At 55.5% G+C, this 27836-nt stretch overlaps 1 protein-coding gene across 1 annotated transcript in view; it reads left to right on the top strand.

The window, feature by feature from the left end:
- Positions 1–27836, top strand: part of ST3GAL1 (ST3 beta-galactoside alpha-2,3-sialyltransferase 1) — a 64757-nt gene that overhangs the window by 25292 nt on the left and 11629 nt on the right. The window contains exon 3 of the mRNA XM_039845896.1: positions 14882–14936. The gene's annotated coding sequence lies outside the window, so the exon portion shown is untranslated. The remainder of the gene's footprint in view (positions 1–14881; positions 14937–27836) is intronic.

The following is a 27836-nucleotide window of genomic DNA, read 5'->3' as shown; positions in this document are numbered from 1 at the left end:
AAGATTCTGCCATTATATGGTCGAGGGTGGGGTGCCTAGGGTTTTACAGGTTTACTATTGGTGAATTTAAAACCTTAAGAGCAGGAATTAGAGCACAGGAAGGGAAAGCAGGAGTCATTCAAAACTGGGTTATCTGGGTTACCCAAAGCTTTCTAAAGAGGACTTTGTGGGTGGGGTGGCCTGGCTGCTTATCTCATTGCGTAGCCAGAAATGTGTTTATTCCAGATGGATGTCTTTGAAGTGGATGCCTGGGAAACAAAAGCTTAATGTCAGGCACTTGCATTATAATAAAAATAGCTAATTGTGAGGTGTTTACACAACAAGTACATAGATAGTTAGATGTGGCTTTGGCCACTGGCCACAGCCATGGCTGTAGATATAGATATGGCCTGTGCTCACCATAAATAGTATTCACTTTAGGTGAAATCGCTTGCATGTCCCCGACTTGGAACATGTCATTCCCATACACTGCCCCCTCCACCTAGGACACCCTTCCCACCTTCCTGTCTAAACCTTCCCTCTTCAAAACTCGACTCCGGTGCCGCCCCCCTCGGGAATGCTTTTCCTGCACTTGCGCCCATCTTCCCGCTGCGCCCCAAACGCCACGTGTGTCTCGCCCCGTGTGGCCTGCGTGGTGTCCTCCTGTTAGACTGGGAGCTCCTTGGGGAATAGGAGTGTGCGATTCATTCTTCATGGGCACTTACTGAAAACCCACCTGTGCCAGGTACATCTTTGCATCTCCTGGGCCAAGGATGGATATATGAAGGGAGGTACCATTTGTCCACTGTCTCGGCCACACGGAGCCAACCCCCAACGCTGGGCTGATAAACGTGACAGACAGCTAGCTGACCACTCTGGTGGGTAGACACAGGCCTGGATCCCCTTGGGGATTATTTCTCTCTTCTTCAGTCCCCTGAGGCATCAACCAGCTTTCCACACTTCCTGTGACATCTGCCTCCAGCTTTTGGAGAACCGGAAATGGAGGGATTCCATGTCTGGGGCTCCTTTAACTTTGGGACTGGCCACCTTCTCAGTGTGGCTCACAAGGCAGCCTGCACGCTTGTTGGATCGTCTGCTGTTTATAGGTGTGGGTGCCTCGGGTTAAGCTGAGCAAGCTTGTCCTGCCAAAACAGCCAACTGCCCTTTCTGATCTGGATCAGGGGGAGGGCGAGGAAGGACATGGGAGAACCAAAGCCAGCTCGTCTGATATTCATTTGGCAAGTACTGTCCAGGGTTCAATGTCCAAAGGCCGCGTAGGGAAGAGACATGTCACCATGTTGCTTAATGGTCTTCCTGTAAACACTTTCTCACTAAAATGTACTTTGTGTTGAGGGTTGGCCATCAGAAAGAGAGGGGAAGGGGAGCCATTGGGCAGGACAGTTGGAGGCGCTCATTTTACTGGTCGGATAGAATGGAATTGGCTCCCCGTGCTCGGGAACCAGAGCAGATGGACCGTCACTTGACTGGAACCTCCCTGAGGTCAGGGGTCATGTCCTTCCCCATTGAGTCCACAGTGCCTGGATCAAGTTGAGTCACTCAAGGAGTTTTTCTGGAGTTGACCTGAGCAACTGTCTTATTAGGTGACCGTGTGATGTTCCATCATGTGGCAGTACAGTACGGCTTACTTACATCACTGTTACTTCATGTTTCTGTATAATACGTATCCGTGTATATTATCATCGTTGTCATCATGATAAGCAGCACAGCGCTGAGCATCTTTATGCTTCCAGCGTGTTCCTTTATTTGAACTATATCCTTGGGCTGAGTTCCCAGGAGAGAGATCATGCCACCTGCTCACTTGTGACTTTCTTGTGGAATGAAGAGAGGCAAGCAGACTGGGGGACAGAGCTGGAAGATGATCCTGCTTGGGACCTCGAGGGGGACCAAGTGCAAAGGCCGGGGCAGCAGCCGTGCGATCTGGTGTCGGCTTGGGGATCTGCTTTCAGCTTGGCCAGGCATCCCGGGTCAGGGAGGAGTGACCTTGAGGAGTGGGGGAGGGGTGGAGACAGTAATGAAGGGGCAGGAAGTTGGGACAGAGGGACCTGCTCCTCTCGTTCCTGATATGAGAGAGCCCCTTCTCATGTCCACCCTCTTTTGGGGGTGGTGGGCCGTAAAGGGGAGAAGGAGCTCTAGCCGCCCTGTGTAGGCTGCACTGGAACCTGAGGCTCCTTCAAGTCCATTGTAAAATCGGGACATTGGTAATTCTCAGGGGAATCATATATCTCTCTAAAACAAACACGGATCTTGACATTTCAGGGGTCTGTAACGTGTGCAGAAAGCCATGTCTTAAGAGCAGTAGCATTTCTGTCCCTTCCCCGGAGTGAGGGACAGTGGGGACTGCCACAGTTGTGCCCAGGGAGTGCCTCATGGAGCATGATCCAGTTAAATGCATGAGCCCAGATGAGAGAGCAGCCGTAGAAGCCTCAGAGGGCCCGCAGCCCCCTGCCCCCACGCTTGCTCCCCTGGAGCCCCATCGAGGGCTTGGTGACAACAGACTATGCACCTCGTTTTCTCTTCCTCTGTTCACCAGTGAAGTGACTGTCTTCTTTTAACTGCCTGGTTAAGAACCCCTGGCCTCAGGGCAGATATCAAAGAAGGACCCCAGGTGCCATGACCTCAGGGACTGCCCTGAAACCCCCAGGCCGCTCACCCCCGAAAGCTGACATGTCTGTCAGGGGCCCACCTCACACTGGGTGCGCTTTCTGAAATGCTTTTTGTCAGGAAGCTCAGTGTGAGTTTTGCAAAGTCATTTGCATTCACTTAGCCTTTGAAAATACACATAGGTTCAAAAAAAAAAAAAAAAAAAAAAAAAAAGATAAAAGCTTGGCTTGGATTATCTAGTGGTAGCATTGGAGCAGGTGAAGAGGGGTCCAGGAGGCAGGCAGGTCTCTTTCCAAGGGGCTGGCTCCTTCTCCACCTGCCTCCTGTGCAGCAGGTCCTCCAAGGGCCCAGGAGACCCGAGCAGTCCGCACCCTCTGCCATTCCCTACTCTGGCTTATTCATTCATTCAGTGAACAGATGACTACTGGGTACCTCCTAGTGCCAGGCAACGTTCAGAGTGCTGGGGAAGCTTCAGTACCTCAGAGAAGGCACCCCCTCGCGACACCTGCGTTCTGGTGGGGGGACTTCTGATCAACCTCGGAGTTAACAAATAGATCCAGGTGTCTGTAGGAAGGTAGGTGCTGAGAGGGAGAAAGAGAGAGAGGATTTGGGATTGCTGCCAGCGGAGGGTGCCAGGGAGGGGCGAGCAGAGACTCGGAGGACATGAGGGCATCATCCACGTGGGGATCTGGGAGGACAGACATTGCAAGCCCTCAGGTGGGGGCAGCGAGCCTGGTGAACCTGAGCAGCAGGCCACTCAGGGAGCCCCTGCAGGGTGAGTGAGGGGCTAGCAGACGGTGCGGGGGAAGTGGTAGGGGGATAGTAGGGCCTCCTTGGCCTGGCCTCCTCGGCCTTGCACCCATCGCTGGGCCTGGAGCCCCTCCTCTGGGCGCTCACTCCCAGCTTCAGATGGAAATTAATCCACCTGCCAGACTGAGACCCGTGAGCTGGGTCTTTCCATTCCATCTGCCAAGTGGCACGGCGGGCTGGTCCTTGTTCAGGAGCACCGCCTTCCTGAAGAAGGGTTCTCCTGCAGGACGCTCTTCATCCTGTCCCCAGGTGGACCCATCTTTCTCCATGGGAACCTGCTCACATCCTCTCTGCCCCTCCCTGGGCCCTCAGCACTTTGCCTGGCCTTTACCTGTCAGATTCTCACACGAGATGCTGAATTTCACAAGGCAAGGGCTGGTCCCCCTGGAAGCAGCGGCCTGCACTCCATGTGTGTTGCTTTCCACGCCACAGCTCCCAGGCCGCCCGCACGTGCCCGTCGACCTGTCCTGTGCCACCAGCACGGAACTCGCAGGGCCCACATGTCCTTGCACGGGTTGTCCCTCTGCCAGGCGTGCCCTTCCCCTGTTTCTTCACCCGGCAAGCCGTCTGCTGACCCTTACAAAGTCCACTTCAGGGCCACCTCCTTAGTAGCCCGTCTGTGAGGCCCCCTCTCCTTCGGCGCCCCTCCCTGCCCTCATCTTGGTGGCAAGTTCTCGTCTCACCACAACGTGCCAGAAAGGATCATGGGGTCCCGCCATCAGAACCCTCACAGTCTAGAGCAGGGGCAGCAGGCTTTTTCTGTTAAGGGCCAGATTGTTAATATTTTTGGGTTTGCGGGCCAGACTGTATCTTGAGACAACCGCTCAGTTCTGCCATTGCGATGCAAAAGCTGCCACTGGCAACACCTGGACCAAGGGGCGTAATCAAGTTCCAATAAAACATCAGTGACCTGCACCCTGCCCGATGCAGGGCAGGCAGCCAGGATGTGGGAATGATTCAGCGAGACTGGGCAAGGCTCTGCCCTTTCTCTTCCAGCATCCAATGCTGGGAACAGGCTGGGTGGGACCTCTGGGGCCCCTGGGCAATAAGCCCCATCCCCTCCTCCAGGTGTACCATTTCTGGGCAGAGTCAGGATTTGAACCCAGCAGTCCAGCACTGGGACCTTTGCTCATAGCTTCGCTGCCAAGCCGACATGCAGCAGACAGGATTCAGAGCTGGAGGGAACCAGAGGGAGAATCAGACTCACCCTCCCAGCCCCTTCCCCCAGCTGACAGCGTCGCACAGAGAGGTGAGGTGATTCGCCCAAGATCACGCAGCATTTGTAATAGAAGCAAGATCGGAAGCTGAGTGAGTCAATTCCTGACCCAGTGCTTTATCCACAAGCCCAAATCCCTCCTTTGGTCTGGGACCTGCAGAAAGCCAGAGGCCAGGTCTCCCTACCTGCCCAGAGTGAAAAAGCCTCTCACTTATCCTTTGTAAAAAAGCAGCCCCTTCTCCAGGAGGTGACAACACATGGATGGGTGTCCTGGGCCTGGAATCAGCCAGATCAGGGTTTCAGAGTCAGTACTCAGGTGGGCTTGGGAAAGTCTGCTCACCTCTCTGACCCTTCGGTTCCCCGTCTGGACACTGGGGCAACGAGGTCCTGCCTGGCTGACTTGTTCTAAGAGCTAAGCACAGTGGTGTACCTGAGGCCCGGCTGTCACTGAGCCCTTGGCCTCCAGCCAGTGTGGCCTCTCGTCCCTGCTTCCTCGTCCACTCCGCGCGGCTCCCTCGCCAGTCTGCTCCAGGGAGCCGCCGAGCACCCCGTGCCCTGCACTCCGCTGCAGAACTTCACCCGAGGGTCCCTGCCGTCACCAGCCCTCTGACCTCATCCTCTGTGGTGCTGCAAACCCAGGAAACCACGCCAAGCTATTTCCACCCCAGGGGCTGTGGCTATTTCCACCCCAGGGCCGTGGCCGCTCACTTCTTTATTCCCACCCTCTAATTGCAGGGTTGACAGTGGTTTCTCTGTTGCCTGAGTCCCAATCCTCGCTCCATTTCCCTCCGATATGTAATTGTATCTCAGGAACCCAGAGCAATTAGGCCCCTGGCCCCTCAGTGGATGCCTTTTCCTATGGAGACAGATGTCTGGATAAAAAGGAAGACATTCGCTGGCTGAAACAAACTGTATGATTAGTCAAACCCTTTAATGAGGCCTCCACGTGGTTTGGTGGCTCTGGATGGGTGAGGAGACTGAGAAGTCTTCATTGACTCTTTTTATCTTCCCTTCTCACGATCTAGAACCATCGGCAGGAGCCCAGGTCCTGGGTGCAGGCTGGGGAGTGAGTGATGGGATTGTGGAGAGCAGAGCGCGTGGGCCTGCGGCGTCCAGAAGGCGCGTGGGCTGGGAGAGTCCTCATGTCTGCAGCCGGGGTTAGAGTCCTCAGCTCAGGAGCCTGCCAAGGAGCAGGCGGGCGGAGCCCAGGCCAGCATCCCCGCTCACGACCACCCTCGGGAGAACCGAACATTGAAGTGGCAGGACCCGTTCACCTGCGGAAGGGTGATGTCAGCAGGAGGTGGTAGTGGTGCCTGTTGGTGAAGAGCTGTGTCCTGGAGGACAACTGCCTGGGTTTGTGTCCTGGCTCTGCCGCCGACGGGCTGGCTGACCTCGACCTCTCTGTGTCTCAGGTTTTCACTTGAAAAACTGGGCTGATGATAACTCATTCAGTCCTCGTTAGAGACAGATATTTTTTGAGCAGTGGTAAACCTCTTACCCGGGGAGAGGGCCGACACACCGAGGTCCTGGGGATCCCGCGAGAGTTCACTCTGTGTCTGACACGGAGCCGGAAGAGGTGGCCGGCCCTGCTGGCCTCCACCTATGGCCTGGCTGCTCTAAGTGCTTCGCCGAAACTCCTGATCCATCTTCGCAATGCCCCTTGAAGGTCAGTGCTAGTTTTAGCACCGCTATCCCCGCTCTACAGAGGAGAAGAAAAAAGGCACAGAGAGGTTAGGACACTTGCCCAGGGGTGCCCAGCAAAGGTCTGGCAGAGTGGGATTCAGAGTTGCGCCCCTGGGCCCCGTGTCCACGTGCTTAACCACTGGGCTTATCGTCAGGGAGCAATGGCATCTGTGTGGCTGCTGCACTGACCACACGCTGTGACAGAGGCGTGCACCAGGGCGGGGCTGGGCCTGGACCTCCTGGTCTGAGGACTGAGCAACCCAACCCCCCAGAAAGGGCTGTGCCCTGCCCTCCCTGCAGGAGGCCTGGCAGCCTGGTTGGAAGTGGGAGGCCCCTCCCTGCTTTCTGGGGCCCCTGGATCAGGCGGGGAGTGACGGAGCCGGGTGGGGGCAGGGCACAGACCCATCTGTTTGGGATTAGACACGAACTGAACACGGTTGGCCAGAAACCAGCTCTATGGAGCCAGAAAGCGAAGTTGGGAAACGCTTCGCCAAATGTCTGAGCAGAGCCGACTCCACTTCAGATTCCATCCTGGCCCCTTCCCTCCAGCTCTCCTTCTCCGGCACCTTCTCCATGCTGGGCGGGGGCCAGACATGAAGAGACCCTGTCCTTGCCCCGTGAGGGTAGGAGGAGGGGTTCAGCGCATTGGGGTAACGCCGGAGCCCGGAGAAGCATTTTACTCCAGGGACGACCGAGGGGACCCCCACCAACGATAACAGTGTTACTTATGAGCTAACAGGGTGCCAGGGTTGAACATTTTACCCCCTGGGTCAGTATTAGGTTTGTCTCAGTTTACTGATAAAACCTGGGCTCCTAGGTCTTAACTAGCAAGACCCGACAACCACCAAGTGACTCCGCTGGGATCTGGACCCGGCTTCCTGGGATGCCAGCCCTGAGCAAGCTGCAGAGTGGGGCACAGTCCTCGGGGTCAGATCAGAAGGCCTGAGTTCCTTTCCCTGCTCTGTCCTTTACCAGCTGTGTGGCCTCAGGCAAGTGGTTAACCTCTCTGAGCCTGGGACCTTCAGCTATGACATACAATGCATATGACATTATGACAGGTTCCCACAGGGATAGTACAAGGAGATCCAAACACAAGGACGTATCTGCACTACCGGCTTTCCGGGTGGGGGTTGCAGAGGGAAATGGGCCCCTGGGTGGGGCCCTAGAGAGACTTAGAATCCAGGGACAGTGTTCCTCATGCCTCATTCCTGGAAAGCTATCTCTATTTTTTTTTTTTCCTAATTTTTAAAAATTCTGCTGGATCTCCATCTTCACACGACCCCTACCTTCCCTCCCTTGCTGGCGTGCCGTACTGCTTCCCATTTTCCCTCTCTGCTTTGGGCCTAAGCCTCCAGAAATAAAATCCCCAGTCCTGAGAGCCTCTGTCACCAAACACAGCCCCTGGGAGATCGTGAAGTCGAGGTCCTGGGGAAGTCCCAGCTCAGCATTGGGCTGCCCGAAAAGGATTTTACGGGTGCCACCACTTTTTAGGGCTTTTTTTTTTTTTTTGGTAGTTTCGTTATCTAATCATAAAAGTAGCCGTGACTACTGAAGACAATTCTAAAAAGAAAGAAAAGCATAAAGGCCCCGGGGGGAGGAAAAAATCCTACATAACCACCTCTCCCAGACCGAACCTGTCTCAGCATTGTAGAGCGTTTTTCGCTCTATTTTGGTTCCTGTGTTGCTAAAACCATGATTATGATTCCGATTCTGGTATCTTCTCCTTTGTCCCCCCCCCATTTAACATTACAGCAGATGTTTCCCTGAGTTCTTCTTCGTGAGCTTATTCACAAGGCAGGCTTTTCTGTCCCATAACCGACACTCAGACGTGCCACAATGCACCTCATCGTCTCTTACAGTGGAGCAGGTTGGAGCTCTGCGATATTTTGCTGTTAAAAATAACACGATGATAAAACTCTTTGGGCACCGAACTCTGTCTGCATGTTGATGCACTTCCTGGAATAGATTCCCAGGAGGGGAATTACAGGGCGGGAAGCGGGGTACTTCCCGCAGCTTTGGGGGCCCCCGGGAGCGGCCTGTAGTTCCAGAGTGAAGGTGGGGGCGAGTAGAGATGTTTAGAAACAGAGCCTCCTCTGCAGGGGCTTCGTGCTTCTGCCCAAAGGGTAGCAGAACCCACTTGCTCCAACTCAGAAGAAGGGTACCAGATGGGCTGGACTCGACATCTTTTCTTGATGCTTTTGAAGAGGCCCTGAGAATCCTGATGATTTAATATAAGTTTCACTTGAAGCTGAGTCACTAGCGGGACTCAGAAGGCAGGAGAGTCAGGACACAAGAGGCTCTGTGATGCTGGCATAGGGGGCCACCTTCCACGAGACAGAGCTCACCGGAGAATGCACGCAAAACACAGCAGGTGCGTGGCACGTGCCCGCTCACCCTCGGCCGTCTTCTGCTGTCCCCTGCTCTTCATTCCTCATCGCTGGTCCCTGGACATCTGACCTATTGTGCATTCACTTCTTTGTTGACTCTCTCTGGTGCCTAGGATCTAAGCCACCTTCATCCATTTTGCTCCCAGCTGCTGCCCTTACCGCCTGGAACGTGACCCAGCCCACAGCGGGTGCTCGGTAAACGTGGGCTGAGTGAATGAACGGCGAGGGCGAAAACGTAAAGACGCACTCAAAAGTCCCGAAGCATGTTGTTGGAAGGAAGAGTACCCGACCACGTGGCTTTGCCGAGTTCTCGGTGGACGCCTCGCACGCGATCCTGCACACCGTTCAGGTCGCCCCGCAAGGTGGCTCTGCTGTCAGCTCATGTGTTTCCTGACTCCCGCCGCCTTGTCGTTTTAACACAAACATGACCCCGCTTTGGGTAGCTAAGTGCTGGGCCGTGCAGTACGCCTCGGGGCGACCTGCCCCCGCACTGCCCGCTGGCTCCCTAGAGTCCACTTTCCCATTCACGGGCGTGAGCTTCTCTGTCTGCAAAACCCGTCAACACTTGGCGTCACCGCGCCTGCTAATCTTTACTAGACTAATAGGTGTCAAGCGATGTCCCATCCTGTTTCCATTTTCATTTCTCCGATTGCTGACGAGGCCCCAGCCTGTGCCTGTCCTGCCCTCGGCCTGGCCCCTCACCCACCCCGGGCTCCCTCTGTCTTTTGCTTGTCCTTCTCTGCTCCCCAGGCTACCCTTCTAAAGTAATGAGCTAAGGTCGTGTTTGCAAACCCAGCTCTGGAGTCCCAGGTTGCTGGGGTCAAAGGCCGTGCAACTTCAACCAGGGGCCTTAACCTCTCTGATCCTCAGTTCTCACCTGCAGATCAGGGATTAAAAATAGCGCCTCTGTGGTAGAGCTTCCTTGAGAATTAGGTGAGACCATTTATGCAAAGCATTTGGCACACAGCACTGGGCGGTGGTAGCTGTCAGGTGTGAGGGCCCTATCTGTTTATCTGATGCCTTCACAGCCTGGGAGGACTCCGGGGTGGGGCCGCGTGCCCCGAGTCTATTTTCAGCTCCCAGCGGTGCTGGGCAGGCAGTAAGACCTTGAGGGAATCATGTCAGCCTCTCTGGAGGAGAGTTAAGCATCAAACGATGGCTTGGCCTAGATGCCTTTTTAGAGTCCCTTCCAACCCTGAAATTCTATGATCAGGAAATTACCCAGGAAAAAGTTCTCCTTGCCCGGTCCTTTCTAAGGTTTCTAAATGGGGCTTTATTACACACTGCAGGTAATTATAGGAGGCTTCAGCGGCCGGGGCTGTGCATGGCCTGATGGCTGCTTGGTGCATTCACAGCATATCGTCTTTCCGCTGACCGGGGGGATCGGAGCCCTGGCAGAGGCAGGGCCTCTCCCTTCAGCTGGGTGGTGGGAGGCAGCCCTGGAGGCCTTGGCCTCAAGCTGGTGTCCATCTACTATTTAGATGGGCAGAGCAGGATCTAGTGACATGTGACTAATATCAGGAAAGTCGTGGAAAGGAGGAGCAGAGGGGACCTCTAGAACATGCAGTCCAGGGGTCTCCTATGTCCACGGTGCCCATGTGGGGAAAACAAATGGACAGACAGAGCTGGGTAATGCCACAGGGAGTAGTGGGGCCTGCAGCAAACTAGAACACCAGCCAGGTTCTCATCACAGGATAGGACTGCTGCTCAGCTCAGCCCCGGGGGCTGTTCCTGTGGGAAACGTGAGGCCAGGGTTCCTGGACCTTCCCCTCCTTTATCAAAGGAAGCTAGAGTCCAGATTTTTTTTGGTGACATTTTCTGATTTTTAAAAGTTTCAGCTAATTCAAAGTTGTGTCAATTTCTGTATGACGCAGATAAAACATGCCCATGAGGCAACAGTTTCTATAGCTTCTGATTTAGCACAACATTCGACAGATGGGGAAACTGAGGCTCCCGGTTCGGAGACTTGCCAGCAATCCCCAGGGAGGTGGTGAGTCCGAGGGATGTGGAGCGGGTTCCTTCGTGGCTTAGTCTGGCCGTGTTGCCCACCGCCCTGACGGGCTCTTCGCCAGCTTTTTCCGAGGTCGGCACTGAAGCCCAGAGAAGGACAGAGACTTGCTCCGAGGCGCACAGCTTGTAATGGCTGAGTCTGGAGTCGGGCTGGGGCTTTTGGGCCCTCTGTGACGAGGCCCTTCAGCCACTATGCTGCCAGAAGCGACGCTGAGATGGGTCAGTAAAAGCCCGATGGGGAGCTTGGCACAGGGCAAATTCTGACTCGCCGCCGATCGGCAGGAAGCGGCCCGTACAGCAGGCGGGAAGCTGCCCAGCGCGGCTGCCGTCGGGGAGAGCCTCTTGTGCATTTGCTGTGCTATGGCTCTCAGCCCTGGTGGTTGCAACCTGAGTTCGGGTACTGACTGCCATCTACTCGCTGTGTGGCCGTGGACAAGTGACTTCACCTTTCTGTGCTCACCTGAGTATAGGGCAACAATAAGGCACCTCATACTAGGTTGTGTGGGAGACCAAATGGCTTAACCCACATAAAGCATCTGAAAGAGCGCACGCGTAGGTAGGCAGTAAATGTTACCCGTTGTATGTAAAGTGCCGGGCACATAGTAGGTGTTCAGTAAGGACAGTTGCCTTCTGTAATAGAACAAGTCCATCATATTACTCTCGCTACCTTCAAAAGGACTGGGCGTTTCATACGTACCTACCTCCCCAACGGCAGCCCAAGTCCAGCTGAGTGAGCTTCGGCTTGATGAGAATTTTCCAAATGTGTTTGTTGATCTTCTAAAACCCCAGAGATGAGTATTTACTGCTAGAATGTGCAAGGGTATCACAGGGATGTAATTGAGATGCTGGATAATGGTGCTGGAGATTTGAAGGAGAGAAAACGATGAGGTTTTTCTTTCTTTGCCCTCTATCTGCTGGGGCTACGAGCACTTGTGTTTATCACTTAAAATCCTATTTAAAAAGGTCACCAGTTATTTGTGTGAATCATGCAATGTGAAGACTTGGGAAGAAAGAGCTGGAGAGTGGCCTCCTCAGATTCCTCCTCCAGCCCCGTCCTTCACCATTGGTGATGGATTTTGTCCTGCGTGCTGCTCCCGGCTGTGGTGGCCGCCCCTGGCCCCTTCCCGCTGAGCCCAGACCCGTGACACTGTCCATAGTGGGAAGACCAGACCCCTGTGCCCAGAGCGTGCCGAGCTAGCGAGCCGCCTTCCGTCCACTCTCTTCTGGACACCAGTGTTCCCATTGTCCAGAAGTGGGCACCGAGGCTCCACATGCTGTCGGTACTGGTTTCAGGTTGCCTGGCAAGTGAGCGCAGAAGCTGCAGCTGCCTCAGGATCATGGGGAGTCCCCTCCGAGCCCTCACCCTGCCTCAGCTCGCCTCCCACAGCCCATGTTTCATTTGACAGGAGATATAGTGACATCTTTATCAGCCTGCGTCTGATAGGCGCCTTCCCGTGCAAGCCCAGAAAACACTTTGGAGAGCGGAGCTGGTGTTCGCAAGGCCCCCGATTGGTTAATTCATGAAGCTTGACCTCTGATATTGACATACCAACCTGATAGGGAGTCTCGGCCTGGGAGTTCCCGTGAGGACAGGTGTGGGGTGCAGTTCGCCAAGGACAGAGCTAGCCCTGAGGAAGTGAGCAGAAAGAGAAATACTGAGGAGCCTGTCCCCTTGGCTGATTTATTGGGTGGCAAGTCACTGTCCCGCGGTGACGCGATCTGGCTCTGCTTCCCTCTCTGCCCTCACCCTTCCACTCAGCACCGCGCTGACCCTGGGGCTGCACACAGGCTCCTGTCTGCCTGGTGATCTCCGCTGACCCTCCCCTCGGCCTGAGCCCTGCTCTCCTCGCCCCGGTCTTTGCATGGCTGACTCACTCAGGAGCTCAGCTCCAAGCGCTCCCCAGTGCCACCTTCCCTGTCTCCACCGTCATGCCACCCCCTTTTCATTTCTGCACCGGACAGATTTACTGCTGTTTGATCTGATAAGCTTCGAGAGAGGAAGGGGACTTTGCCTTGTTCGATGTTGTGTCACCAGCATCCCAAGCGGGGCCTGGCACATTCCGGGCCCCAGTGAGTCTTTGCTAAATGACCGATGGCTTCTGGGTTGCTCGTTCTAAAGCCAACAGTTTGGACCAGGAGGCTGAAGAGCCTCGCTGCTCTTGAAAAAGTGTTCTGAGCTTGAGAGCACTTCACATCCGGGGCTCTCCCGTCCTGAGCGTCACAGCTCAGACCAGCCTCACTAGGGTTTCAGTTCCCTCCCAGCAGAGCCTGAGGCAGGGATTCGGGATAGGCGGAGTATGGAGGAGGTGTTCCAGGAGCAGGGGGGCTGGGGAGGGCAGGTAGAGGACAGAGGCTGAGCAAGGATTTGCCCCGGCTGAAGTCGACCTTCGGTCTGACCCCACGGGGACCCTGGAACACAAAATACGCCCACCACAGGGTTGGTTCCATATCGAGGCAAAGTGGACCTTGTGTACCCCAGGTGTCTCAGTCATTGTGTGGGGGCTGCCCAGGTGGTGGGGGGCCAGGAGGTAGGCACCTCCCAGGAGAGGTATCTCTGGTCTGGCTTGAGCAACCCTTTGGAGCAAGGGGCAGCTGTGAGCTGCTCGTGGCCAATGGTCATGGCGGCTGAGAGGTGGGAGCCCGGCCCAGAAAATGCTGCCTGGGCTGGGTGCCCACAGCATCCCCTCTCCAGGGACCTGGGGCCTTCCAGGTAGCCCGATCCCAGCTGAGGAGAGGAAAACCCGAAACTCGCCTTTCCAGGTGCAGGGACTCCCAGGGATGCCTGGCTGTGAGATCCTGTCCCTCAGGAAAGCCCAGCAGCTCCTGGTTACCGGTCCCTGCCCCGCCATGCCGCAGTGGGGTAACGGACTCCCTGAAGGATGCTTAGCCGTGAGCGGCAGGCTGGCGGTCCCCTAGCCACCGCGTATGTAACCTTGAGGCTCACCTGCTGTTAGTTATGCCAGAATTCATCCCACCAAAGTTTCCGTGTACATGTCGGGAGAAAGTGAGCAAACAACAGGTGTTACTTGTTCCGGAGAGTAATTACTTTTAATTAAACTCTATTATTATTAATATTTTTAATCCTTCCTTTCACGTCGTTTCTGTGGAGAGTCAGAGGCAGGCTAGGCCCGCCCTGGGCAGTGACTCCCTCTTGCCGGTGGCCCCTGTGTAATATTAACGTCCACGAGCCTATGGGTCATCCATCATTGATGTGCAGAGGTCAGCGGGCTCAGGTGCACGGGCGTGGGCTCAGGTGAGAGGGACAGAAAGAAGCCCAGCCGTCCTGACCATTCAGAAATTGTCTTCATCCCCGTTCCCAGGCAGGTCGGCATTTTGCACACCTCACAAGTGACAAGAGCCAAGACAGCATGTGGCTGAAGCTGCCGCAAGCCCTTGGGGTTGTTACTAATACCAAGAGTTTGTTATTATTATTCTTTAGTCATCGTTCTTAAGGTGTCCCCCACGCGCTTTTAGGAAAAAAGCTAAAACAGCAATAATACCTCCCTAATTCTCAGATTCAACGATTCTCTCCCTTTACAAAATGCCCAGCTGTCTGTTTCCTGCCAATTAGAATATTCCAGACCCACCCCACCCCAAGTGACCTGCGACTTGCCACCAGCCCAGCTGCAGGTGTCCCCTGCACGGGCCTCTGCTGTGGTGGGGAAATGGTTTCGACCTGACAGACCAGCTCCCAGGCGCCCTCTGCCATGTGCCAGCACCCCGGGACCCCCAAGCTCCTCTGCCATCTGAAGCTCCGGGTTCCCCCCGCTGTCAGGCAGGAAGCTGGAGCGACCTCAGGGACCGCCACGAGGTTAAACTGTGTGGTGTGAAGCTTCCTAACACAGTGCCGGAATGGGAGACACTGCATTAGAGCACGCCCTCTCTGCCCGCCTGTCTCGTGCAGGAAGTGGTCCTAGAGAGCACAGTACACATTTTTTATTCACAGTTTGCAACTGGAAGCCTGACACTCAGGTCCCCCGACTGCCGCTCGTGCTCTGCAGGTGTCTGCTGCTCTCTCCTCACACAGGTGGCTTGTTAGGGCTCTGTCACTTCACACGAGCCCTTAACATTTACTCCATGTGCCTGAGCCGAGCATGGTGCAGGCGCTCTGGTTAGATCTTCACACGCTCTCCCTGGAGTAAGTCTGAGCGTTTGTCGTTGGTTTGTTTTTCAGATGAAGACACTGAGGCTCGGAGAGGTTAAGGAACTCCCCTGAGGTCACACGGCTGGTAAGTGGCCCAGCTGGGATTTGAACCCAGCTCTCTTGGGCTCTAGAACCTGTGCTCTTAACTGCCTTGCTTCCTCCGTCTTAAACCGTGTCGAAAGGGTCGCCCCCTTCCCCTCGGATGTGGAGGACGTGGTGATTGCTGCGTCTCTCTCCCTGTGGACACAGTCGGCTCCACACCCGAGGGGTATTTCTAGAAGGCAGTCCTTCCTCATCCTGGTGGTCCGGCAGTGTTCGGGAAATGACAGGTCAACCTCGTCATTAGAAGATTCTGGTTAACCCCCTGGCTCCCCTTTCACCGCATTCAAATACATCGACCGGTCGCCACGCGGACGTGAGAACTGCGTTCTGGGCCGCGGTATAAGGCCGACCACGCCGTGCGCAGACTGCCCCGTAGGTGTCTGGAAGACGGATGGTTCTTTCTATGTGATTCAGGAAGCAGGACCATGGACCTCGTGGTAGGGAGGCTGTCAGGGCAGGAGGTGGAGTGGGGTCACCGGGGACTCCCCAGTGCCCCCCATCCGGGTAGGCGCCCACAGGTGCTGACTCTCCGCGCCAGCCTTTCTTCTGCAAGCCCCACCAAGGCTCCTGGTCTTGCCGCCTGTCATGTCCCCTCTCCCCTCCATCTTTGAAACCTACTCTCTTCTTTTCGAAAGATTTCTTAGAACCTGTTTCTGAGAAATCTTTGAGAATGAACCAGCCCCGCTTAGTAACATAACCACAAATCAACTGCCCGATTTGGTCTAAGAAGTCTCCGGAGATGCTTCCTGGGGGGTTGGGGGAAGAAGGAAGTGAGCGTGACATTCTGGGGCCACCAGCATGGACAGCGGGTGTGGTCTATGAAGGGGTTTGGTTTTCAACCATCCTGGAGGTGGAAAGAAGGTCCGGCAGCTGGGCCAGGGGTCCAGCCTCAACCACAGAAGCTCAGTTTCAGTAGCTGGTTTTGCCTGGGTGTGAGACTCAATTTAAAGGAAATTTGAAAATCACTATCTAATGGTGAAGTCCTGGTCCAGAAGTCTGAAAACCTGGTTCAGGGTCTGGCTCTGCTACATCGCAGTGTGTGTGGACTTGGCTGAGCCCCGTCCCTTCACTGGGCCTCCGTTTGCCCATCGGTACCGTGGGCTGTGGCCCACACACGGCTAGGCCCTCGGACGTGGCTTCTCCGCCGGGATAGCCCTTGGCGATGCTCATGCAGATTCTTCAGCTGACAAGGCAGAGCCGTAGGGGCAGAGAACTGAGGAAGGAGTGGGTGGAATTTAGTAAAGCAACCCTGTCCCCCATGGTGTCCTGGTGGGGACAAACCCAGAGCCTCTCGCGCACCCGGGTTCATGAGCGAGCCACGGCAGCTGATGGCGGCCATCCTGCCATTCCAGCGAAGTCTGTCCGAGGCGCCAGGTTACCTGGGAACCAGACCCGCGGGCTCCACAGAGGGCCGGGGCCTCCTACACAGTGGGCCCCACATCCTGCCCAGCCACAGAGGAGCCTAGCAGGCGAGACTCACGCTCGCCTGCCGCAGCTCTGGGCAGCTGTACAGATGCAAAGCGTGATCTTGTGGTATTTTTGGTTTTGTTGTTTTTGCAAAAGGCGAAGGAAGTCTGTAGGCTGAACTCTGCCCTCCCCTCCCTGAGGACAGCTGATCTGCTCAGCGGGGACAAACAGCACAGAAAAAGAAACCTCCAAACACAGGGTCCAAAGATCAGAGGCTTCCTGCATCCGGCCGTTCCTGGGCGGGGCTGATTTGAGGTTGTCATTGTAATCATCCTATTTTCCGCACGAGGACGTCAAGGCCCGCACGTGACCGAGTGCCCCCACTTTTCATGATGCACAAACTAGAATGAACCTCCGCTTCCTGAGTTCGGAGCACCTTGCCCTCTGTGAAGGGCTTCCCGCTGTTCCTAGCCGTGGGGACACGGCAGTAAGGGACAAAGATGAAGTCCCCGCACTTCTGGTGAGAGGAGAGACAGACTAACAAGGCATTAAGACACACAACAGAGTGTCATTTTATGATTAAGACGGTGAGGGAAAACGCAGCCCAGCGAGGGCGCAGTGCCAGTGATGATGTTTTACAAAGGCTTCTCAGAAAGGGGCATTTGGGCAGAAGGGTGAACGCGGCAAGGAGCCAGCGGCCGTGTGGGTTCCACTGGACCGGGCAGCCTGTGCGAAGGCCCGGAGTGGGGACTGTGCTGGCCGCGCTGGCCGCGCTGGCCGCGTTCTCTGATGCTGACGCCTGTGTGTTTGACACCCTCCCCACCCCCCTGACTCCCCCATTCTCCCACCCCCTCCTGTGCTCTCCCACTGACACAGCTCCTCCTCTCTGCTGTCCCCGCCCTCTGTCGCCTCCCAGTGTCCGTAGGGATGTGGCAGGGGGTAGTAGTCGCAGAGCAAGAGAAATGAAAGGACTCGGGAGCAGGAAGAAGGCGTCTCTTCAGCAGGAAGCTGCCTGTCTCGCTCCTCTGTCCTCTTTGCACGGTTCGCCCTTGGGTGACCTTTGAAATGGCTTCATATTCTCGCTCAGTACTTTTTGTCGAAACACAGGTTTGAACCAGGACTGTGAGTTTTTACTTCGCTGGAATCCACGATTTCTGGCCCGTCTTTCTAAGCAAGGCAGGAACCTGGATTCCAAAACCATAGAAATTGAGTGGGAAATTGTGCTGGGGCTCACTGCCGACCTCGAGCCAACCGCAGGAGAGGGGGCTCCGGCCAGCAGAGCCTGGGCATGGGCAGGGGCGGGGGCAGACGGACCTCTATCCAGGCCTGGCCCTTAGTCTGTGGTCTCGGGTGGGCCCGTCATGTATTGGATCAGTTCACTCTGCCATCTGGGTCAGTATTAATGCCCGTCTGGTTACTGCCATAGGCAGGGCGTGCTGGAAGGGGCGCTTTTTGGGAATTAGGATCCCCGAGTTTTAGTCTTGGTGCCACCAAAGTCTCATTTACCTCCTTGGGCAAGTCACGTCCCCCACCCTGAGCCTTGGTTCCTTACCTGGCAAAGAAAGCAAAAAAGTATGGTTTTCCCTTGTTCCTCTGTGATCTTGAAATGCCACAAGCCTTTGCCTCCAAGGCCGGCGGCAGCCAGGCCTGGAGACAGAACCTCCTAGCAGCTTCTCTTTGATTGTGCAGAACCGGGGCTCTCAGCAGAGAGACGCCCCTTGGAGTGGGCACGACCTCGGTGGCCCTGCCTTGGGCATTCAGGTAAGAGCTTCAAGCAGTGCTCACATCTCCCTGATCCGTGGCTGCAGAGCCAGACACTTAGCCTGTGAGCACGGGAATGCCTTTCTTTCCTTGGAGTTAAGTCTTCCATTAACTGAGTTCCATTCAACTGAAAAAAATCATAATCAGAAAGCAGTTCTGCCTGGTTACTGGCCTGTGAGTGCCTTGAAAGTACTCCATAAGGAACACTCAGAAAGCTTCTGTACCCTGAAGCCCCGAGCCTGGCCCTGCCTGCCTCCTCCCCAAGGAACAGGCCACCTGGTGGTCGACCAGCAAACCCATCATCCATCAGCATCATTGGGTCATTCATCCATTCTTCTGCCCCCGTGAGGGGCCAGGGCCAAGGGTACAGCACCAGAGATACAGAACTAAATAAGGCACCGTCTGTGCCCTCGGCGGCAGTTCAGGCTCAACCCGACCACATTCTCCATTTGGTCGAATTCCAGAGAGTTTGTGGCTGAGCTCACTCTCAAGGTCATAAAAATGCAAACATTCAGAAACTTTCACGTCTCTGTGTAGTCTGTTTTCCTCAACGTCTGCCCCAAATGCATTAGCTTAAAATGTTCTGCATTTACTAAGTAAGGCTAATGTCTCTCTGTCTTTCAATCAAATCAAATTTTCTTCTGGTCCTTTCCATCTAACACATCTGAACCTCTTCTGAGTTCCTACTCAGAATGGGAAGAACATCCTGGGCAAAGGTCCTGCGCTCGCCCTGGGCAAAGAGGAGGAGAGGGAATCAAGGAAATCTACCCAGGGAGGGAGGGACTTGAGGCGTGTCGGTCACCAGCTGGGAGGAGGCATGAGACGGAAAGTCGCCACTAATGCAGGGACATATTATTGACAATAAAATACTTTAATACGTGGAGAGTAGAATAGCATAGGTGTTAAGTCTGGGCTTCCATTCGATTTGATTTCTCCTATAAGCTCATCAGTTAGCCTGTTTGTTAGTGTTTCATGGATGCTGGCAGAAGACATGAGACTCCTAAGTCAGAGACCAGGGACGTTATTACTCACCGCACAGCCAGCAGCATGATCCTCCGTTTGTGCTGGTTCCTCTCTGCTCCTAAGTCCATGCGGGCTGGCCAGCGGGCCCAGACAGAGGCCGGCCCACGTGATGGGTTGCAATATAGGCCATGAGCGTTGAGCTTGAGGAATCCGCTGCCTGTAGCAAACAGGAAGGAAGCTATTTCCTCATGTTTCATGATCGCTCGCTGCAAACACAACCCTGGAAAACGACCCAGATAGAAAGCAGTCGGGGCCTTTCATGCTTAGCCTTCCTCGGAAAACACATGTGAGTGTGAGGCGGGCGGAGGAGCGTCCCCCGACACCAAGCCAGCACCAAAGGAGTCTTGAATCCTAGGCCTAATGCCGTGAGCCTGGACTGATCGCAGTTGCCAGACTTCTTTTAGCCTTGGTTTTCTCATCTGTGGAATGGGGATGATGCTTCCCTTTCAGGTGATTAGTAAAGATTACGTAAGATCACTCTTCTGGGGACACCGTGGGGAACAAAAGATGGTCTCCGAGCTCAGGGAAACTAGTCGAGTGGAGAATCTTCTCAGCTACACAAAATTATACAGTGTCAGAAAACAAAGGCAGGAGAAATCAATACAGAAGGGAATACGGACCATGATTCAGGAATACGAAAGCTTCAAGGAAATCTCTCCGAAGGGTGGACGTTGGACCCGGCATCCTGAGTTAGCAATATTTAAGCAGGCTGTGGGAAAAGCATTCTGGGCAAAGCTAATAGCCTGTGCAAAGGTCCTGTGCTTGGCATGCCGAGGTCGGGGTAGCTCGAGCAGAGTAAAGAAAGACAAGGTGTAGGTAGTGGAGTCAGACAGTAGATAAGGACCAGCTCTCGCAGGCTCTTGCAGACCGCGGTAAGAACCTTGGATTTCATTCCAGATGTGGAGGAAACCCACTGGAGACTCGAGCAGGTGAGAGGCGTGAGCAGGGAACAGCATGGAGAGGGCACGTAAGAGTGTCAGGTCCGGGGTGTGAAGTGGGTCCTCCCGTTACTACCAAAGCTAGACTGTCAGTGTCTCGTGGATCCTCGTCAGAGACGAGGGCCTGTCGGGAAGATCTCACTCCTTCCATGCCCGGAGCCTGAGCTCAGAGGGAACTCTAAATTTTAGGGAAGATGATAGCTCTGTCGATACTTTCAGAGGCTAAGCTCGGGAGTCCAAAGGGAGCGAAGGCTCTTGGGACCGGAGCCAGGTCCCAGCCGATCAGGAGGCACGTGTTCTCTAAGCCTGCCTCTGTGCCTGTAAAAGAGGGAGGTGAGCATCCGGGCATAGTGTGGGGGCCTCGTGAACTTAAGTCGAATCTGGAGACCATGCGCTTTGTCTGTATTAGGAGGAGGAAGCAAACTCATCCTAATCATCGATTATTCTCCACTGAGAATAAAAATGGTGCGCAGCTCTGCGTCCACAACACACACTCAGATGCCTGCCAGCAAAATTCACCGGCCAGTATCTTCTTGATACAGAGCGGGTTTGCTCGTTTACTGGGGGAGGGAGGGGAAGGCTAAAGGACCCCACAGGGCGCAGTTGTAAAGGACAGAGAACAGCTGGGCCACCTTCAGACCTCGTCCCTCCCTCCCGCCCCATGCTGGACACCTGGAGAGAGCCCCGTGTCCCTCACACGTAACCTCGCGTGGTCCCTGCGTCAGCCGAGGGTGCTCACCCTCGAGGATTTGCCCTGTCCCATTAACAGGTGAGGAAGGCTCTCGGCGGCCACCCAGCTGGCGAAATAGAAAGAAGGGCAGGCGCCTTCGGGCGGAGGGTCTTGTGCTGTCCACACGCCATCAGGCCCGGAAACGGGCCCAGGCCTGCCGCCCTGTCCCACCTCACGCACCCTGTGCTCTGAGGACCAGGGTAGCAGCCAGCCTCTTCAAAGGCCGCCTCTCACCACTGTGTCGTAGGACATAAAAAGGCAGCTGAGTGTTTTGAAGCAAAATGGGCAGAACAAGAGGTTTTGAAAACGCTGTGTTCCCCAGGTGGGAGGCCCTTTGATGGGCAGCAGGGGACAGGCTGTGCAGCCTCCTGCCCCCAGCCTCAGGGGACAGAAGGACACTTCCCCTGGGGCGCCCCTGGCCATAAGGGCGAGGGCGTTGGCCGTCTTGAGCGTCAGCATTCCTTGCCTCCTCCATGGGATAGAGGCTGAGTGGAGGTTGTGAGCACCTTGCGGGAACAGGCAGAGTGGGGAGCAGGGCCGAGCGGGGACACAGTTGCCCTGCCTGCGTGGACACACCCGCCGGGGAGGCCGAGAGGTAGGTGCGCAGCGTGTGGAGCGGGGCCTTCCCAGACCACCCTTCAGTTTTCACTCGTACAGAACGCGACCCGGGGCCCCCCGGACTCCATTTCCTCCTCTGTGAAGCGGGCAGGTTAGTAGATTCGGTGAGTGAGCAGGAATAAAGCTCTCAAGCCCAGGAAATGTCCGCCCTCGACGAGATTAACGCAGAGATGGGAGCGGATGGGCTGCTGGCCCTCGCCGAGGCCGGAGCTCTCCACTGTCTCATTCTGTTCGCTCGGGGGCACACTCGTGACACCTGTTGTCGTTTCTGATTTGCACACCAGGGCGAGGTGTGGTGTGGGTGGTCACGTGGCTTGTCCAAGGTCATGCAGCTAAGCGAGCTTTGGAACTGCAACTCCCATCTTCCCGCTTTCCATCCGGACCTGAGTTCTCCGCCTCCGTCCACTGCTGACCAGATGAATGACCCTGAGCAGGTCCTTTATCCTGGCTAAGTCCCTTTGGCCAGTAAGTCATCCGACGAGGCATCTTTGTGACTGCTGATTACACGAGGCGGGGAACGAGGCGAGGGCCTTGAAACTCCAGCGAGAACGTGAGCTTTCTGGGTGTTCCCCAGTACCTAACACCCCATGGGGTTTGACACACGGACGCCGCCGGGCCGGGCATCGCCGCGGGCACGGCCACTGCAGCGCGGGGCTTTGCCTCCTCTGTTAAAGAGCCGAGGGGTGCCGGTGCCGGTGCCCGGCGCACAGCTGTGGGTGTTACGGACGGGCGCCCCACGCACGTCCGCCTGGGCTTCTCCGGGACTCACCGGCTGCGGGTGAAAAGGGGAGACAGATGACAGACGTCACTGCCAGGGTCTCTCTCTCTGCGGCTCCAACCCCGCGCCTCTGACGCCGCCACTCCGGGCTCTGCGGACGCCTCCCGCCGTGTTCTCCTATTTCCCACCCCGAGCCTCTCCAGGGGGCTCCCTGGCCCCTGCGGTGTGGCCCTCGCCCACCCGCTGCAGGCACCCATGTTCCCAGGCCTCTTGGCGGCTGCCAGCAGCCCCTCATCAACGGGGCAGGTGCTTTCCCCAGTATGGGGCTCAGGAGGGGGTGGCCTGGCCCAGGGTGAGTGGGTGGCCCTTCCTGCTGAGCTGCCTGCCTCCACGGAGCTGGTCCAGGGCAGCTTTATCCCAGCGACCCCAATAGATGCTGGGACACCCCTCCGACTCTTGGTTTCCGGGAGGATTCACGCCGGACACGTGCTGTTGTTGGGGGCTCCTGCCCGCCTCAGAACACTGTGCGTGCTGGGCTCCTCACCGCTTTGCCGCTGGGCCTATCCTGCAGTCTGAAGCCCCACTCTGGGTGTCACCAGAGATTGTCCCCCAACCCCTTCAGGAGCCTTCTGGACACCCCTGTGAATCTTTGAGTTAAAATCTCTCATGCAAGTCAGGAGGCATGGGAAGAGTATTTTCTCTTTGAGCCTCATGTCGACGATCTGAACCTCTGCTCCGGACCAGCCAGGACCCCAGCCTCTCACTCGGGCATAAGCTCTTTAGAACCTGTGACAGACCCCTGGGGCGGGCAGGCTTCAGGGTTCTGAGTAGACTCCGTACTGCCCAAGTCGGGGTCACCCCTTTTTCTTCCCTGCGGGCAGCTGACAGCCGGGACATGCGTGCAGCGTGACCCCCTGAATTCCTGACCACGTCTCACGCTTCGGATGTTGTATAGATGTCTTAGGCCTCGGAATTTAGCGTGCACGTAAGAAGATTTGTGGATTTAAATTCCTTTTGTGTGGCTCAAAATATGAAAATGTGCCCAGCTCCTTGTCACGGGCCCCCGATCCTGGGTAGATCATGTTTCTATGGGACGCTTCTTCGGGGAACCTTGACTTCTTCCTCCAGCTCCCCATAAAAAAAGGGGGCAAGAGGTGGTAGGATAAGAAGAGAAGGATTTGCAAGCACAAGAAAGGGCTCTTCACTTTGCAAATGAGAGACTCGAAGCTCAGGCAGCCCACGCAACAACCCTGGGGTCACGGCGCAAAGGGCCCAGTGAATTTCAGGGTTTCCCCGCAGGGCCCTACCCCCAGCTGCAGCATCCATGCCAACAGCCAGACCGCTCCACCTCCGGCCTCCGCCAGCCCTTCATCCATCCTGTCTCAGTCCGTGAGGCTTGCTGAGCTCCTTCCCCGGATGTGCCACGCCAGGGCAGCTGGGTGCGTCTTGGAGTTTGGGGCCTGGTTCCCCTCTCGGTGCTGGCACGCTTCTCACAGCTCTGTGTGTCATGGGACAAGTCACTTCCCCTTTTTGAGCTCAGCTTCCGCGTCTTGTCTGAAGCAGTGGCGCAGATGACAGAGGGCGGGGCTTTCAACGCGCTCTGGGCGGGGAGACGGAGGCACTAAGGCGTGCCAGTGTGACTCCGAACATGTAGGGGCGCTCGCGGCGTGCCGGGCGCCGCTCAAGGTGTGTCAGCTGCTCTGCCTGATGTCTTTCTTGGCACAGCCCTGTGAGGTTGATACCGAGCTGACGGATGAAGAATCCGGGCGAAACTTCAGGCAGAAAGGTTCGATTCCGGGGGTCTGGAGCTTACAGAGTTGTCGGAGACGTGACGGGGTTGCGGAATGGGACAGCGGTGGCAGATCAGATGGCAGCTGCAACCCGCCGGCCCGTTGACTTGCCCCCTTCCCTCCCACTGAGTGCCCACTCTGCTGGCGTGAGGAGATTTGCTATGGCACCTCTGGGGACTCTCTGGGCCCTACCCTCTCCCCCAGACACGTGCAGGACGCCATGCCAGGCTCCAGGCATGCAGAGCGGCGGAGAAAGACACCGTGGCTTTCACTTCTGGCTGTGGCAGAAGCTGGTGCCAGAACATTTCTCCCAGCAAGGACCATAAAAACTGTGTCAGACAGAAATCCAGCTCTGAAGGTGCTGGAGAACAACCAAGGCTGCCAGGACCTGGTGAGGGGCGGAGCCCCCGGAGGGAAGGGAATGAGAGACACTCCTGCCGCCTTTCTGCCCGAGGTGTGTGCTGGCTCATCAGAGGGCCCAGAAGACAAGCTGAGAGCTGCAGCTGGGTGTGTTGGGCAGGCAGTCTCACAAGGCTGGGCAATAAAACAAAACAAAACAAAAAACAAAACAAATAAAATAAAGCAGAATTCAGGACCACCAAGTCAGCCAGAATCCAAGGAACCAAGAGTCCAGAGCAAAGGGAACCACAGAGAAGAGAGCCATGTTTTCGCACCTCTGTTATTTTTGAAGGCATCTGCCAGTATCTAAGGTGCGTGGGACCAGAACCTACGAAACCAAGCCAAAAAGAGCAGCCGAGAAGCTACAAGGCGGGACCGAGAGTTTGGCAATCTCCCAGTCCAAGGAAGACAGAAAGCGGAGATGACAGCCCGCAAGGAAGTGGTGCCTTGGTAGGCATCCCAGCTACCCTTTGAGAAGGGCTGTGCCCCACCAGGAAGGGCAAACCGGAAATAACCATCTATCATAGGCGACTGAGATGCAGCCTTAATTATCCCAATCCCAACTGGAACAAGGCGATGTGCCCCAGCACTACCTTCCCACCAGGAAGAAACAACTTCCTCTCTGCAGAAGGACAGCCTCATCCAGAGCCTCCACGTTTTTGTCGTACACAGTATCCACAGATACTATGCCCAGGGACAGAAACGAAAAACCAAAGAGAGATAAAGAGAGAAAACAGACAATAGAAATAGACCCGTATGTTATCCAGATGTCACAGGTGTAGACGTGGACTTCAGAATTACTGTGGCGAATGACGGCAGGAAGATAGATGGCAAGATGGAGAATTTCCCCAGAAAACTGGATGGAAATTTAGTTACTTGGAAGGAAATTCTAGAACTGAAAAATACGATCACTGAAATGAAGAACTAACGTATCATTCAGACATATTAGACACGGCAAGAGAGAGGACGAAGAAGGCAGTGTCCACTGCGAGACGTTGGAATGACGACAGATTTTCAAACCCAAAGGAGCGTCAAGGAAGAAAATGCTGAGAACGGGAGCGAAGGTCGATGACAGAGAAGGGTTAGCCACGGCCACCTCGAAAGACCCAAGAGGAGGCGGAAGCCTGGGTCATAGCACCGGCTCTGCCTCCGTCTGGCTCTGTGACGTGGACAGACCACTTGCCTTCTCTGGCCTTCGGCTTCCCAGTTGGAAAATAAGTATGATTTCCCCCAGTTGATGGGAAGATCACGGGGAGCACGGTCGCAGCTCGTTGTTACAAGTGCTAATATCACCGCCAACCTGCAGTGTCCACCCAGACATTTCACCAACAACCACACTGCAAGGAGCTGTGTGAGGAGCTGGGAAGGCGCCCGGCCTGGTCACAATGACGGCCCCGTCCAGCCGTGGTTTGTTAAGCATTCGAAAACCCATACCGTCCGTTCCTTTGGTTTTCCGAGCATTTGAAATAGTTCTTCTCTCAGTGCTGGTCCCTGCAGCCATCATCTTTCTTAGAGATTTTCCTTAGGGAAATCCATACTTTCCAAGTCCTTGAAAGGGCTCTGACGTTTGTCAGCACCGTGCTGCATGTCACTCACATACACGACCTCCGTGCCTCCTGCAACACTTGGGTATGTGGCTTTGCACTGACTGCAGTTCTGCAGATGGGACTTCGGGGGACCTGTGTCCTCACCTCCTCACTCTCCTCTTCCTCTTGGTTTGTTTTTTTGGCGGCGGGGTGGGGGGTGGGGGAGTCTCATGGCCACCTCCCTCACTGCACATTTGACACAGATCTTTGGCCCGTCTTGGCCCAGGTTCCGAGGCTGGCGATCCTAGGTGCTGCGGGCTGCCTCCCGTAACAGAGCACAGGGAAGTCAAGCCACACATTCTTCCTTTCTTCCCTGGGGCCAGGGAAGGGGCGGAGGGGTGTGGTCTTACTTTTCCACTGCAGCTTTTCCAGTGCTTTTGAAAGCACTAATTGATACCAGCCCAGAAGCATCTGCTGGTAGGTGTGATCCAACAAGCACCCCGGCCTTGGAGATGAGGCTACCGGAAGGAGCCGGATGGATGGGAGGAGGATGTCTCTGTGCCCCTAATACCGCAGCTCGGCCTTGCCCTCTGTCCCAGAGGAGCCAGGACCTTGTGGGGAACCTAGCCTCTCACCCAGAATCAATTTGGTCGACGCAGTTTAATAGTCATCTGTTTAACTGAACTTGCCTGTGCCCTTGCCATTGGGATGCATTTAGTAAGAGCATCCTGGGCCCTGCTCGTCACAGAGACAAATGTAGCGAGACCATGTCACTCTTTGGCCCAGACCTACCAGTGGGATACGTGTCACTCAGAGAAAACTTAGTCTTGATTACAGTGTCCACAGCCACGCAGTCTCCACCCCACCCACATACGTGCTGGCCCCTCTCCTCCATGCTGACCCAGGCACTGGGGCCCTGAAGATGCTCAGGAAGCTCCCACCTAGGACCTTTCATCATGTGTCCCAAGCATATAGCCCAGTGGCACAGCTTAGGGCACAGCAGATATGTAGCCAGGGAATGAACAGGACTTTCTTGAGTGACAGCCCAGCGAAGTAAGCAGAATCTCTGCTATCGGTCCCATTTGCCAGTTCGAGGAATGGCTTGGAGAGTTTAGGTAGCTCGTTCGTGGTCACACAGCACGTGTGGTACAGCCTGGTGGCGATCACAGTCCCCTGACTCTCGGTCAGCGCTTCCTTGCTCAGATGTCTCCTCAGAATCCTTGGCCCTGGCCTTTCTCTTCGTTCACGTCTTCGTTCCTTCGGGCCATGCGTGTGCTAGGTGACAGGGCCATACCGATGAGTGAAACTGAGTTTCTGTCCTCCTGGAGGAAGCTGTACGGGGTTGCAGCACATCCTGAGCTCCGGCTGTCCCCAGGGAGGCATCGTGGGTTTCATCTGGCTTCCGGGTAGCCACTCTTTCTACGAAAAGGTAATCGCCCTTCAACTGTCACTTTCCTGGAAAAAACTATATCCTGCTCGTTGATGAGCTACATTTTGAGGATGGGGAGGAATTGGTCAGACAAATAGAGACCGGGGCACGGTCCACATAAAGGCCTAAGGAGTCATACTCCAGTGCGGAAGTGTGACCACAGTTGCTCTCTGCAGAAGCCAGGAGACGTCAGTGAAATCTGGGCACTTGTGTGGGGGACGTCTGAGGACTTCCTGTCTGCGTTCTTTGATTAAATACACTCCCCTTTCTCTACATCCCTCCAACGACGGCCATCTCCATCCGAAGACCGGAGAACAGATCGGGGTCAGAGCCTCTGTCCCTGTTCCGATGCCGCAGCCCCTCCAAGTTCATGGAATCCGGGGATCGTGGGTCTGGATTCAGATCTTCTCCCTCCTCCCCCATGACCTTGGGCAAGTCACTGCATCTCTGTGAATCTCAGTTTCTGCCAATAACAAAATAGGAAACCGCTGCCTCGCTGGCAGTATACTTTGAGGATGATGTGAGGATTATGTGATTACAGTAG

This window comes from Pteropus medius, unplaced genomic scaffold (assembly GCF_902729225.1).
Source record: "Pteropus medius unplaced genomic scaffold, Ma_sr-lr_union100, whole genome shotgun sequence".
NCBI lineage: Eukaryota > Metazoa > Chordata > Mammalia > Chiroptera > Pteropodidae > Pteropus > Pteropus medius.
This window is presented reverse-complemented; position numbering and strand designations above follow the sequence as displayed.